The 16,198-nt window shown below is 38.6% G+C and overlaps 1 long non-coding RNA gene across 1 annotated transcript in view; it reads right to left on the bottom strand.

Moving 5' to 3' along the window:
• Positions 1–11,902, bottom strand: part of LOC130106252 (uncharacterized) — a 29,356-nt gene extending 17,454 nt beyond the window's left edge. The window contains exon 1 of the long non-coding RNA XR_008809701.1: positions 11,815–11,902. This is a non-coding gene — a long non-coding RNA (uncharacterized LOC130106252). The remainder of the gene's footprint in view (positions 1–11,814) is intronic.
• Positions 11,903–16,198: the final 4,296 nt, after the last annotated feature.

Below are 16,198 nucleotides of genomic sequence, written 5' to 3'. Positions count from 1 at the left end.
CTTAAAAGACCAGATTTCTTTATACTTTGAAATAACTAGGGATGCAACGATCCGATACTCAGGCCATGTTTACACGGAAACTATCTGAAGAGAAAACGCAAAAGTGGCGTTTCGTTTTCACTTTTTATTCTGCGTTTAGACGAGCGTTATGGGGGGGGAATCTGCGTGCATATGGAGAGTAGTACCCCAGAGTGCAGTCTGGACGATGGGGCGGGGCGACACTTTTAGGCGGGGCGACACGTGTCGCTCCGCCCACCCCCAATTTAATTGGTTTATAATACAGCAATCTTATTGGTGTAAACGATTCAGGTCTGAGCATGCGCATTCCTTTATGTACGATTTTGTGAATGATTTGGTCGTATCAAAGAAATATTAAATTCTAACTTTAATTGTATCTTATTATCAGTTTACCATGGTATTTTTTGTTAATATCTATTGGCTAATACTTTATTATACTTAAGACACAGTATAGATTAAGTTATTGTTTAAAAACGAACGCTTGGTGACATTACTTGTACTTCAGGGAGATGTTTTACATTAGATTAGTGCGTCATTCACTTGGCTTCTTCATATTTCTATCAGGATCGGTGGATCAGCACAAACTCGGGATTTTACGCAAATGATGATAATTGACTGTAAGAATGTAAGCAGCTGATTTTAAATTCTAAAGCATGACCGTTTTTTGTTGTCATTTTTTTTAACGAGATTGTCCAATGCTTGCATTATTTGGTACAAAGTGCAAATAAAATGTTTAATGGCAAACACGTTTCCTGGTTGATTACCTGTTCATACAATATGAGGGCCTATTGGTTCTGTAAAGCCCTATGTTATATTTTTTAAAGATTCATGTTTTCTAATAAGTGTCAACCGGTTATGTACGACTGTCTATCTGTGACTGTGACATCAGGTATATTAAAAATCCAATTGTTTATTCATCCACCATCGCATTGCGTGTTCATGTTCATGTAGGCTACTGGATAAAAATGGTTACAAATATTAACACTCACATAGAGGCTTAACCGATTCTAAGACATAACCATAAAAAAAACACACTGCTATAAATCTGTGCAATTATAATAGGCTGTAATAAAATAAATAAAACACCCAGCACAGAAGTGATATGAACATGTAGGCCAATTGCTTAAATACGCTCTTGAGCACATAGCCTAGATTATAATATTTGCTATAGATCAACATAACATCTGTTTTAGTAAAAAAAAACACAAAAAAAAACATTTTTTTTTATTATTTATTTTCACATTGCAGCGCTGCACGGATTTTATTCCCATTGTACGCACATAACCCAATGGCCAGGGCTTGCTATTTGGTAGCCTGTCTTATTTGTCACCGTGGTTTTGCTTTAAAATAAAATAAAACACACTTTCGGATTTATCCTTTGTTTATACTGAAATACAGGGAATTATCTGTGTAAAATCCCGAGTTTGTGTTTATTCACTGATCCTAATGGAAAAACGAAGAAGCATAAACGAATGATGTAAAATTAAGGAGCTCTGCATGACATGCGGAGAAATATTGTCTAAATCAGCCCACATAGAAATGATCTCTCCTTTTGATCTGCCAGTAATTTCATGCAGTCATGCTCATTGCCCACCAAAAGTGGCACTGACTTATCTGCAGGGTAAATTAATATAGTAGCCTATATCTAGGCTAAATCTCAAACAGTGTATTATTTATCAGCAACATATTTTGTGATATCGCCAAGCCATAAAACTGCTCAATATTAAAGCTTACAATATTACTTTTTGTAAAGCTGCTTTGAAATGATGTGAATTGTGAATACATTTTGACAGTAACTTCATCTAACTTGATTCGTAAGTTCATCAAAACATTATCCAATTGATCGTTACTGAAATCGCAATTATCACTTAATATAGTACGGCCAAACAGCGTCATAGATAATTCATAAACTCGTACATAAAGGAATGCGCATGCTCGTGCCTCAAGCGTCTATGCCAATAAGATTGCTGTATTATAAACCAATAAAATCGGATGTGGGCGGAGCGACACGTGTCGCCCCACCTAAAAGTGTCGCCCCGCCCCATCGTCCAGACTGCACTCTGGGGCTACTCTATGGAGCCGCAAAAGTGTTAGAAACGCGATGTAGTATGCACTCCAGGCGGCTAGGTGGCAATGTGAAGCACTGCCACACAACAACAACAAGTCCGTGCGCCTGCGTACAACCTTCCTTCTACTTCTCTCCCTAGTAGCGCGAAATTGAAAAGACTCTTGGACGTTTATCAGAGCTGCTAGGGCAACTTGAAGGTCCGACGTATGGAAATAATCCGACATGTTGGTTGTTATTTTCCTGTACTGGCGCATCCCTGTGACGTAAATGCGTACGCGACGAGAGCCGCCATGAGCAGATTTGCGTTTTTACCCGTTTAGACGGAAACGCGACGGTGGAGCTTTTTTAAGATTTCCACTTTGGAGGGTGGTTTCACTTTTTTGCGTTTTTAAGCCCCAAAAACGCCGTCGCCGTGTAAACGAAAGGCACACCCGATAAAATATTATTACGTTTTCACCCGGAATCGTTTTCGTGTAAACAGGGCCTCAGTATCGGTATCGGCTCCGATACTGCCATTTTTGCCGGATCGGGTATCGGTCAGACGAGGCCGATCCAAATCCGATATTGTGCGATATACTAGGCTATTCTGTTATTCTTAAGCCCCACAAAACATTATAAAGCACCATAACGTTTTCGTGCACTATATTATAAGTGTTCTGAAGCCATTATATAGTATAATGTGAGATAGAAATTAATATTTAAGTCATTAAATTCAAGATCACCCTCCGCTGCGGCTGTCAGTCATTCTCCATTCAGCATTCAAACAGCGCCTCGCGTTCGGTTACGACAGTCAACACGAGGAAACTCTCTCTAAGATTATTCAATGTTACTATTATTATATTTGATCTGTAGATAGAGCTCTATGGTTTCGCATAAAACAACTTTATCTTGCTGTAATTGCTGTAACTTAATCATGTTACTTTCTACCGGGTGTCTGTTAGATCACAACACTAGAGTCAGAGCACTATTTGTTCTTCACGCGCACAGTAACTGAAATGTAAAACTGTTAAAAGAAAAGGCTCAATAAACTATTGCATAGATCATGGACACTGTATAATACACTACCCATCAATGTCTTTCCTTTGTGCTTTTGAACTTTTCAATGCGGACTCGACGTGCTGTGACTCATGTTGCTTCAAGCGCATCATTCTGCGTTTGGGATGCGCATATGCGCTTTGTGCCGCGAGGTATTGGAGCCTTTCATATCATAATACAGTGACGCAAAGTTCCGTATCAATTACAAAGTACTATTACTGACCTATAAAGCCCTAAATGGTTTATCTCCTGTGTATTTAATGGACCTTCTATCGCCCTACAATCCATCGCGTTCTTTAAGATCACTAAATTCGAGGCTTCTAGTCATTCCTAGGATATCTAAGTCCACTAAAGGAGGGAGGGCGTTCTCACATTTAGCTCCTAAACTCTGGAATAGCCTTCCTGATATTGTTCGAGGCTCTGACTCGCTGTCCCAGTTTAAAACTAGATTAAAGACGCATCTTTTTAGCCAAGCATTTACATAATGCTTACCTTTTATAATACTGCTGAATCAGATCAAATGCATTTAATACTGTAAAACTTGAAGAGACTGTAGGTTATCTGTATAGGTTGCATAGTATTTGCAGTCATTACGTTCCTGTGTATATTGCGTGAATGACGGGTGGTTGGGCAGATATTGTGTTGCGGTAGGTAGTATGCCATACGGAACCGTTGTCCACTGAAACTGCCTATTCACGCACCAGTGGGGCTCGACAGCCTTAGTCAACGGGTTGGCGCGTATGGTTGGGCTGCGGAGAGATTGTGAGATTGTGGTTAGGTCTCAGCAGCAGGAGGGACGTAGAGGTCAGTAAGCTGGGCTGAGTAGAGTGGGGGACGGAGGGGGGTGATTTTGGGACGCAAGAGTCACTGTCTTCATGTTTTGTCATTTACGCCTGTGTTATGGAAATCATCATTATGAACAGCAGCTACGCTAATTATTTTCCCTTTGCTTTTCTGCTGTTATCTCGGGACGCGAGTCCCGAGAAAATGGCGTTCGTCAGCTCCAGTTTGTATCCAGCCTCTCACGGAGACTTCAGATGCTCCAATCACAAAGCCTATGAAGTGACGACTCAACACGGGCGATATGGACTCTCTTTGGTGGACGGCACTGATCCTCAACAACTCGTCTTAAGACCGGCGTGCATACTTGGACTTCCAAAAAATACTCTAAATGTTCCGATCCAATCTGACTTGTAATGCTGCCCGAATCATGCACTGTTCCTTCGTTGGCCAGAGGAGAACTGGCCCCCCGACTGAGTCTGGTTTCTCCCAAGGTTTTTTTCTCCATTCTGTTACCTGATGGAGTTTTGGTTCCTTGCCACTGTTGCCTTGGCTTTTGGCTTGCTTAGTTGGGGACATTTAACATTTAATATTCAATAATATTATTGATCTGCCTTACTTAAGGTGGACGTTGACGCAATTTCTTTTAGAAACAAACTTTGTTATATTGTTTTCATGTTATCACTGTGAAGCGCTTTGATACAATCTGTATGGTAAAAAGCGCTATATAACTAAAGGTGACTTGACTTGACGCAATGAAAGATTATTAAATAGCCTTTCTTGTTCTGTCCTATCATATGTCGTTGCCTCATTAAACAGCTGTGCTATACATTTAAAACATGTCACAATTTTATAGTAGCCTAGGCTATATATAATAATTTATCTTTTTGATTTTTGTTATCTTGTTTTTCATGAATGTATTTTACAACAATACAAAGAGCAATGTGTAAAGTTTTACCAGATTTAGTGTTATATTTATTGTCTCTTATTTGTTCCCCACTAAATGTTTTTTTCACTAAATGTTCAGATTTTATACAATTATTGTGCACTCGTGATTTTCCTAGACTAAATTTTACTGCTGAATTATCCACTTATCTAGTTTATAATAGCATTTTTGTCATAGATTATGATCATATTTTTTTTGATTTGTTGTTTTTCTTTAAAATGAAGTTGTCTGTATTAAGTAGATTGTGTTAAACACATAAGAGAGTGATTATCAGTTCAACACACAGTTGAACTATAGAAATTCTAGTTGATTAAAAAAAACTGCACTGGTATCGGATTGGTATCGGTATCGGCCGATACTCAGAATTTTGGTATCGGATCGGATCGGTTTTGAAAAAGCGGTATCGTTGCATCCCTACAAATAACAACCCTAATACCTCTCCCTCCATCCTCTGGGAAGCATTCATAGCTTACATAAGAGGTTGTATCATCTCGTTTGAAGCTTTTCGGTGAAAAGTACATAAGACCAAATTAAAAGAATTAGAAGATCAAATTAAATAGACATAGAAAATTCACACTCCCCCTCTATTATATTGGACAGGAAAATAGCAACACTTAAGAATGAATATAACAATTATCTCTGCAAAACTAAGTAAAGCATTCCTCTATACTAGGCAAAAATGTTTTTGAATTTGGTGACAAACCACACAAACTACTAGCTAGACAACTCAGAAAAATGGAAAACGACAGAACGATACACGTTAAAAGCCCACAATAATACATTATTTACAAACCCTAAAGATATCAATGACAGGTTTCTTGAATTTTATACTGATTTGTATACCTCAAAGACCACTTCAGACACTGTAACTATTAATGCATTTTTAGACAAATGTGAGCTTCCTAGACTGAGCGAGGAAGATTGTGATTCTTTGAATTCTGACCTCACAATTGCAGAGGTTCGGAGCACCATTGCCTCCCTAAAGAGTAATAAGACACCCGATCCTGATGGACTTCCAGGGGAATTATACAAAACAATTATACAAAACATTCAGTGAAAATCTATCCCTTTACCGCTGTGATCACATTAATTCACAAAAAAGGGAAGGATTCACAGGAAGGAGGCGCTTATCGTCCTATCTCCCTCCTTAATGTAGATGGGAAAAGATACTGGCTAACAGGCTGAATCCTCTATTGGGAAAGCTAGTTTATATGGACCAGAGGGTTTCATACCAAATAGGAGTGCTACTGCTTGTCTTTTCAATATTATATACACAAAGAGAGGTCCACCTACTGATCTTGTCATACTTGCACTTGACACCGGCCGAGAAGGCATTTGACCAGATTGAGTGGCGTTACTTATTTGAAGTTCTTAGTAGGTTCAATTTCGGAAATAAGTTCCTGTCACTAATTAAACTCATTTACAAGAATCCCACGGCTCAAATCCTAACAAACCGGACAATATCCTTCCCCGTTTAGCTTACATAGAGGGACAAGGCAGGGGTGTCCATTATCCCCTTTCATTTTTGCGCTGGCTATTGAACCTCTAGCCCAATGTATCAGAATGGAACCCCAGATTTATGGATACTCCACCAAAGACACAAATAATAAGATATCATTATACGCAGATGACATCCTCTTATATAACAAGGCCTCAAATTACCATCCCAAATCTTCTCGACACAATCAACCTGTTTGGGACCTTTTCGGGTTATCGGATCAATTGGACTAAAAGCGTTTTAATGCCAGTCCATATGCCAGCACACCTAGATCACTTTCCATTTACAGTCTCTCCAGAGAAATGTACCTATTTGGGGATAGAAGTGACAAAGCAGTACTCATCTCTATTCCAGCCAAACTTTCCCCCTCTAATAGAGCGATTACAGACTAGAATATCATTCTGGGACACGCTCCCAATTTCTTTAATTGGGAGAATTAATGCTATAAAGATGATTTTCCTCCCACAATTGTTATACCTATTTCAAAACATCCCAATGTTTCTAAAAAAAAAAAACTTTTTTAAACACCTAGATTCTTTAATAGTTCCTTTTCTGTGGGGACACAAGGTTCACAGAATTTGTAAAAAAAAAAAAACATCTCTGTAGGCCAAAGCCAAAGGGGGGATTGGCACTCCCAGACTTTGATATATTACTGGGCCTCAGCGATTAAGATGTTTACCTTTTGGTTGGACACATCAATACCAATGTCTGATTGGCTAATGCTGGAGCAGGAGGACTGCCACCCGTATTCTATGGCCACAATCCCATCATACATAGCATGATCTGTACCTGGAAACAAATCAAGACCACCTTTAATCTTAAACCAATCTCTCTTCTGTTACTCATCACTAGAAATCCCACATTTGCCCCCTCCAGTCTGGATGGAGCCTTTTCTACATGGAGTGAGAGGGGTGTCCAATGTATTGGTGACTTATACGTGGGAGGCGTCTTTGCTTCATTCACACAACTACAGAGGAAGTATGAGCTGGGGAATAATAACTTCTTTCGTTACCTACAAGTTAGGGACTACGTTCGGAAATACTTAAAGAGAATTTGAGACTGAATCACAATCTAAAATAAATGACTGTCTGAAATGGTCTCTTAACGAAAGTAAACTAATATCCTGCGTCTATAACAATCTCTTATTAATAAGCTCCCCATCGACTGAAAATTATAAACGCAAGTGGGAAGAGGAACTTGGTGAATCTATTCCAGATGATTTATGGAAAGAAAGTCTTGAAAACATACATAATAGGGGTTATGCGGAGCGCCCAACATTCGAACCGGAAAACAGGTCTAAGCATTTCCGGTTTGCAGTGGTTAGGTGATCTCTGAGGTAATTTAAAGGATAAGTTCACCTCAAAACGAAAATTTCCTGATAATTTACTCACCCCAATGCCATCCAAGATGTTCATGTCTTTCTTTCTTCAGTGGAAAATAAATTTAAGATTTTTGAGGAAAACATTTCAGGATTTTTCTCCACACAATGGACTTTAAGCAACATGTTGAAGTCCAAATCAATGCAGTTTAAAAGGGTTTTGAAGTGCTTCAAAGGGCTGTGCACGTTCCCAGCTGATGAATAGGGTCTTATTTAGCGAAACGATCGTTCATATTCTAAAAAAAATAAACATTTATACTTTTTGTAACCACAATTATTTGTCTTGTGCTGGTCTGCGACACGCCAGGCATTACGTCATCACGTTGGAAACGTCACGAAATATATATTTTTTTTTTAAATAATAAATTAAAACAAAGATGTCGGACGATTTTGAAGATGGAGGAGAAAATGAGATGGAATTTTTCGCCCTTCCCTGCCTTTTTGAACTGGAGTACTGCATCCGAACAGCAGTTTTTGTTGTGTACCGATCTGTTCTGTGCCGGGGGAAATTAACTATGGGCTAAGGAGAGACACCACTGTCTTACATACCTTCATAATCATGAGTAACGTTAAATGAGGAGGCGTAAAACTTAAATCCTTTATCTAACAGAGTACTCAGGGCTCTGGACGTTCGTTTGGCAATACGGTATACATCTGAAACAGATAACTTAGATAGATGACGTGACGCGTGACGTTTCCACCGCAATGTCGTAATGCCATGCGCGTCGCAGACCAGCACAAGACGAACAATTGTGGTTAAAAAGTATATCAATGTTTTTTTGTTTTGTTTTTAAATGAACGATCGTTTCGCTAGATAATACCCCATTCCTCAACTGGGATCATGCAGAGCCTTTGAAGCACTTCAAAGCCTTTTGAGACTGCATTGATTTGGACTTCAACATGTTGGTTGCACATGAAGTCCATTGTGTGGAGAAAAATCCTGAAATGTTTTCCTCAAAAAACTTAATTTCTTTTCCACTGAAGAAAGAAAGACATGAACATCTTGGATGGCATTGGGGTGAGTAAATTATCAGGAAATTTTCATTTTGAGGTGAACTCGCTTTTTTTATAAGACAATTCTTATTTCTGTTTTAATTAAAATGTCACGAATGCTGAAGTATCAGAAACGAGAACATCCAAACAGCAGTTTTTGTTGTGTACCGATCTGTTCTGTGTCGGGGGAAATTAACTATGGGCTAAGGAGACACACCACTGTACTCGGGGCTCTGGACGTTCGTTTGGCAATACGGTATACATCTGAAATGGATAGAATGGGTAGCTCCTGTAAACACCGGCTATAAATGTCGCCATTGCTGTGCTGTGTTTACCTCAGTAGCTGACGACCGGAAGTAGTTATACCCATTTTGTAGAACCCGGAAGAATGTTGCGCATAACCCCTATTGTTCAGATAACGCAAGACATTGTCTTGTCCAATTTAAAATTATACATACATAGGCTTCATTACTCAAAGGAGAAACTACATAACATACCCAGAGGTGTCACCTACGTGTGATAAGTGCCACTCTTTCGTAGCAACACTTCTCCATAGCTTTGCTCTATGCCCAAGGGTCCAATTGTTCTGGATTGATATATGTAACATTATGTCTGAGGTCATAAATACTTTAATCAAACCTTAGCCCGTGTTCTTCATTCTTGGAATATCGGAGACCTTCAGGAAACTGAGTGTGGCACAGCAGCGTTTTATTTCTTATTGTTTCATAATAGCAAAGAGATTAATCCTCATCTTATGGAAGAGCACAACTGTACCTCTAAGATGTGGTTAGAAGATTTAACTAACACACTTAATTTAGAAAGGATAAGGTATAAGCTGAGAGACAGACTCAACTTATTCAATAAAACATGGAAACCCCTCATTTCATACCTAAAAACGAAAATATCAGTACAACAGTCCGCATCCTAGCACACGATAGGCCTATATGACAATTGTAATGGTTTTTGAGTGAAGGTCTCTATGAGGAAGGGTGGATGGGGTGGAGATTCATGGGAAGGGGTTAGACGGGCGGATATGGGGTTGGGATAGTGTGGGGGAATCGTGGTCAGCCTGGTGGTGTTCTTGCCATTGTTTTTGTATTGTCATTACTTGTCTTATCTTGTTTTGCTTTGTTTTAATGTTGTACCACTTTAAGTTTACTGTTTATTTGTTTTTGTTTTTTTTATTTAGTTATAAAAAAGATTCTCAGAATATAAGGGTGAATTGTATGTTAAATCATAGGCTATGCTTTAATAAAAAGAAGTTTGAGAAACTTGCTTGAGAAACAAAAAAAAGGTACACAATGTGTGTGCAATGCATACATAGTTCAAGTTCATTTAAGTTGTCAGTCACATGTGGAACTCACAAATTGGGGAGATCAAGTGGACATGGTCTATTTATTGAACTAAAAAAAATCTAAATAACTAATGATTATCTCCATTTTTTGTGCAAACGTTTTATCAATTAGTTTTGGGCAACGTTCCCGTTCACATAGCAGCAGAATACGGTTGTCAGTCCTGTATTTAAGTCCTTAATACGGTTATGCTCAGACAGACACAGTACAGTTATTTACAGGTGTGACAACCACATTCTATAATAACCGAACTCACACCCGCAAATTTTCAGGACTCACAAGAACCGCACACTAGAAAAATCTGCGTAGTGTGAACAAAATCGTACTGGACAACTAGTTGTCTGTCACATCAAACAGTGTGAGAGAGCCACTCTGCACTGCACAAACAAGCGTCTACACTGTGTTGTGTTTTTGTGTGTGGTTTCGGTAACTTCCAGCAACGGTGATATAAGCTGTGTGTCATCTGAAGGTTTAAGATACGGTCACTTCTCCACCAGAGTTTCTCCTGTCAGTTTTGTGTTTATAAAAGATATAAAAGCTGCTGTCAGTTGATGAAGATTCGATGGATGAACTTGCAGCATGATTGGACTCTTGTTGTGTTAAAAGTAAGATTTTTAGTTTTATGGATGTCGCCATCTTTGATATTACTTTGGCCACGGTCGCTTGATACTGGTTAGAGTATAGGGGCTTGACTCTCATTGCAGGTAACACAGACAGTCAGGCCCAGTGGCCATCAGGATAATCTGGAGAATTCCCGGTGGGCTGCTCATAAATTGGGCCGGTAGGGCCACTTTGACAAACGCAGGTCTCTACTTCATTTTCAATGAGAGACGCACAGAAATCGGCATATCGCAGGCGGTTCAAGTAGTGACAACGGTATGCAAGCTGTCCTCGTACACCTGATAATTACTTGTGCATGCGCAGCTCCTTGTATTGGTTATAAATGTTATAAATATTATTATATGGCAAACCTGCGCATGCACGCAGTTAAGGCGAGCCAGGAGACTCCTCCCCGCTTTCTACTATTGCTTGACTGATAATGGAACAAACTAACACTGCAGACAGTATACGAGACGCTATTGTAAGTTGATGTGTGAACGGGACATTTTGAGACTCACACCTGTAAGTAGCTAAATGTGGTTGTCAATCCCAAAAACTGACAGTGTGAACAGCGCCTTAGTGATTAGTGTAAGTGTTTTCCACCTCCACTATCGGTTACTTTTTTGTTTGACATGGCTTCAATAATATTGTCAGAGCTAAATTATATAACAATAGCAATGATATACAGCATAATTTAAAGCAAAATGAACAATTTCTGGTTGTGTCGATGACCCCGTCATTAAACCACCTTACTGTTGTTGCTGTGGGGTCCATAAGACAAAAAAGGTTGGGAAACACTGACCTTGAGCACTCATTCCGTAAAATACCAACCATTTGAGCATTCGTTTGTTTACATGAGTACTTGCATGCCATGCATATGATCGAGTTAATACCAGAACATGGTTTTCTACACGATTTCCAGCACTAGTGAATCAGTTTACACCTGCTGTTCGTCACACATTAATTTGTGTGCATGTTCAGTGCATATTTTATGAATGACAAGAGGGGAAAAAACATGGGCATGTCAGTTTCATTAGTCAAGACTGTCATCCACCCAAAATACACTATCAAAACCTGCAGCTAAGTTGTATGTACATACTGCATTAATGGCAAGAGTATCAATGAACCCCAAGTTAAAATACTCACCCGAGCTTGGGGTGAATTGCACGCAGTTGAAGAGAGACTCTTCACTCAGTCACTTTCTGTCCTGTCTTCGGAATCTCGATGTAAATCGCGATGACAAACGTAATAGCTACAGTTAATGTAATATGACTGTCCACAAATTTCCAGGCCGCTGCCATTGCTAACGCGCTTTCAGGCGCGCGGACCCCTGAGGGTCTCCCATTTCATCCATAAAACTTATTCCTCAGACCAGTCAAGAGAAGAGACTTCTTTAATACACAAAAAATACGTAATCTCCAGTTTATGCTGAGAGAAAGTAGCAGTTTAGTGACTACGAATAAAGCATGGACGTTTCATGAAGCGACATATCTTTATAGCTTCGTGAAGAAGGCATAACAACTGCATGGAGAGTTGAAAATAAATCTAAATAATAATAAGCGTCACGTCCAAAAGCTAAAGCAAGAATGTCTCGTAACAACACTAATGGTGCAGATATAAGCGAGTTGCGTACATAAAATCCATTTGTATTAGCAGACTGGAGGAAAAGAAAGGATTTCCGTAATTCTGATGGCTTCTTTTCCTGCTAGGTTTGCATTTTCCCCCCTCCGTTGATGTGTCTGGCCAGCTCACTGCACAAACGTAACGTTACAGTTTTCACTTTTCTAGTGAAAGGCGAATCGGTAACAGTTCGTTAATCCTGCACGTAACAACTTTGTAAAGCCAAATAAACCAGAAAATGAGCCCTCAGCTCGATGATTGGACAATCTCCACATTATTATGCAACAAATGATTATAAATGAAGGCATGTGACAGTGAAAGCAGCATTCATGTATCCACTTTACCGAAGGAAAAGCGAAAAACGTATGAGGATAACTGCACAGGAAAACCACTGTCGAAGATCTGGACAAAAGAGCGTGCGCATTACAGTCAGCGGCTACTTGAACTTCGAGAACAAATTCCCTTTTCCGTTGATGACGGTTAAAACTCAGCGAAAGTTAAAACTCCGCGAAAGTGCGAGAAATACGCTCCCCGAGGGCCGTTCAAGCGCTTTTGGTGATATTAAGCGTGAGATGAGATTTTTTGGCGACATTAGTCCAAGCATTCTCGTGATGTTGAGGATGATAAACAGCAGATGCTAGAATGAATCTTTAGCGCAGTGAGTTTCCTGACAGCGAAAAAGCAGTTCGTCACCGGAACACATAAGCTCGCTTCCTTTAAAACCAGCCAAAAGTTCGTCATGTTAATGCCCGTGCACGGATAAAATGTCTTTCACGTTTTTTTACTCGTCGTCGGTGGAAAAATGCATTGTATAACGTTTGTAATTTCCGTAACACGTTCAAGATGACAACTGTGTTTAAGCACACGGACTTTTTACTGTGTACGCTCGGGGGCGCGCTGTTCCTCTCTTTAGTTCTTGTTTGGTGACGTAAAGCGCATACGCACAGCGTCACTGTCGCGCACACATTTATGATGTAAGATTCAGACATGAACTTTTTCAAAGGGCGGTGCTGTGTTTAGGGGAATAACGTGATGCATTAAACAAATGCACAACATAACCTTTCACACTGTTGTCATTCAGACAATAATTTTCAGCAAAAATTCCTTACTGTGATTTGTTTTTGGAATTGTATCTGGGACCAGGATTTATTTACAATATTACCGATTCTTTTAAATAGACATTTCAAATGAAAACGCTGATAATTGTGTGGAAAAAAAAGGTAATTACAGCCATCTCATCTTTATTTCCCTCTGCTGTATGTTATACATGCTGTTATTTGTTTTACTATCTTTGTATTTTAAAAGTTTTTTATATTTATATAAAAACTAAAATTTTAATAAAAGTATTCAACACAATCACACTTTTATTTATAATGATGCATATAAAAATGTTTCATTCTTTTATAAATAAAAATAAAACCTGAAAATAAGACTCAGGTCATGCACTTTAATGTGAGCTTTATTATAATAAAAGATCCAAACTAAGGGTTGATCAACACCAGCATATCTTTTATTTATTTGTGTGTACAAAAGCGTGTACAAAAATGAGAAATAAAAAGGAGGAGAAAAAGGACAAGACAAGTCTGTGAGAAATGAAAGAAAGAAGAATCACATTTTATTAAAAATTGTTGTAGCAGTTGAACTGCAGGGCTGATTAAAGTACCAAGATGAAAATAAACCTGATGGGGACAAAAGAAACAAGTAAAGAGCCAAGACCTCCTTCTGCTTTAAGGCCACCTTGTTCCACTGATCAAGTTTTAGATATAGAGTAATACACTTTGCGTACATTTATCTCCTCTCACTCAATGCATGCATTTAAAAAATAATCTTTCGCAACCTTAACTATCAATACACTTACAAAGACACACTCACACATTTAAATAACTACAAATCCATCAGAAAAGCGCAAAGAAGTGTACCTTTTCCTGTTTGTTCTGTAGTTTATAAAAGACAGTGAGTGTTTGCAGGATATTGTGTCATTTGTACCACGGCGCACTGTGTGCAATCACAACTAACAATTGGGGTAAACACAGTGATTTATGCCTTTGGAAAGTTTGTTCCAAAAATAAAATCACATTTGGACAGAAAAGATAAAGACAGTAAAGAAGTCCAAATCATTTACATTTGGTGTAACTAGTTAAGAGTGAGAAAGTTGATTATGACATTTTTAAAAAGCTGAAGATTTTTGGGAAATAAACTCAAAAAGGAAGCTGAAAAGAAAATGTGTTTTTAATATGACGGATTTGAAACAAACTGAAATAAGGCTTAATATGAAAATATTATTTCCGTTCATGCCCAGAGCTTTCAATAATTCCTCTAAACCTCGCAATGCATTTCAATTTCACAGTAACCTTAAATACATAAATACACAGGGACTTTTGTGGCATTCAAGTTGTTGAAAATATTTGGATGATTTTCAATGGCTTAGCAAGTCTAAACGGAGCATGTCAAATGTACAGACAAAAGGCCATTGCACTGGAAGGCAGACAAGACACTTGAAAACACAAGCCACTATCATGGACCAAAACTAAGGGCAAATCTATCTAACGACCACTTCCTTATGGAATTTAACATATACAGACATCCGAATAGCTTTACTGTTTGTTACACTATAAAACCAAAAAGCAAAAGTATTAAAATACAGAGGCATTTCGTTCATTAAAAGAAACTACATTACGGCATCAATGATATTTGTACACAAATACATGAACCACAGGAGAGGTCACAGCTTATGGCCACAGTGACAATTCACAAGATGCAAAGTTGCAGTTTCACGCTGACATGTGCATATAAACCCTGGGATGGAAGTCTTCATTTAGATGTATATCACTCCCATTCCTGCTCAAACCCTAACTGTGTAACAATTTCGAGTGTAAAAATGATTTATTTAGTGAACAGCGTTCAATTGAACAACAGCTTTTAACAATGAACAATAGGGGTGACGCTGTTGGATCATTGTGACCCATCTATAATCCTGAGCAATACTTAGGAGCCACACGTTTACGCATGTACTCAAAGTCCTACCAAACCATGTCACAGAGAAGCCTACATGAAAAAGCCAACAACTATGTGATGACAGGAAGTGGTGGAAGGGGGGAAAGGCAATGGTGCGAAGCATCATAAATGTCATTTCCTCTGAGACCTAGTTCCCTGTGAATATCTTAATTTGTCATACAAGCTTGGTCCCATGCAGCAAGGCATAAGTACAGTACAGTGCATCACAGTACATTCACTCTGCTTAGTGGTACTCATGTACAAATGCCTATGCAAGAAATCACTGAGCAACAATAAAAATAAAAGTTGATTAAAAATGTGCAGTCCGCAGAAAAACACTAAAATGACTAAAATATGATATAAGCGGCTTATCTATGGTTGATATGATGAGCATAGACACCACTAGACAGCATTGAGTTTCTAAAAGAACAACTAACATTTAAGGAAAAGCATCCAAAACACTAGAGGCCGCCAAAAAAGAGAGGCGACATAAGACTGTGCAAAGTCTAGGTCTCAATTTATAAAATTAACTGAAAATGGTCAATCTTAAGCAAAGGGAATATAATCTCAAATACTTTTATAATGTTTATAATTACATTTGATAAGGATATCCATGCTTAAGAATAATAATAATGATATTATTTGATGAGTTCGCAGAGGCCAGTCTTACAGGATCTGTAAAGTACTAATTCTTAATGCCAAAAGATAACATTTAGAAAAAGTAGGATAAAGAAAAGGAATGAGGGGGGGGGGGGGGGGGGGTGTAAACTCAAGTGAGTTCGTTACAGTACAGTGTACCCTGTAGATTCACACATAAAATATCCTGCGCCAACAAAGCAAAAAAAAAAAAAAAACAGTTTTCCCATTGTAAGGAACCTTGTTAGGCCATATAGTCTGAAAACAGTACAGATTGCTG

Source organism: Rhinichthys klamathensis, unplaced genomic scaffold (assembly GCF_029890125.1).
Source record: "Rhinichthys klamathensis goyatoka isolate OS25496 unplaced genomic scaffold, OSU_Roscu_1.1 h1tg000333l_1, whole genome shotgun sequence".
NCBI classification, from domain to species: domain Eukaryota; kingdom Metazoa; phylum Chordata; class Actinopteri; order Cypriniformes; family Leuciscidae; genus Rhinichthys; species Rhinichthys klamathensis.
The sequence above is the reverse complement of the archived record's forward strand: the minus strand, read 5'-3'. Positions and strand labels throughout refer to the sequence as shown.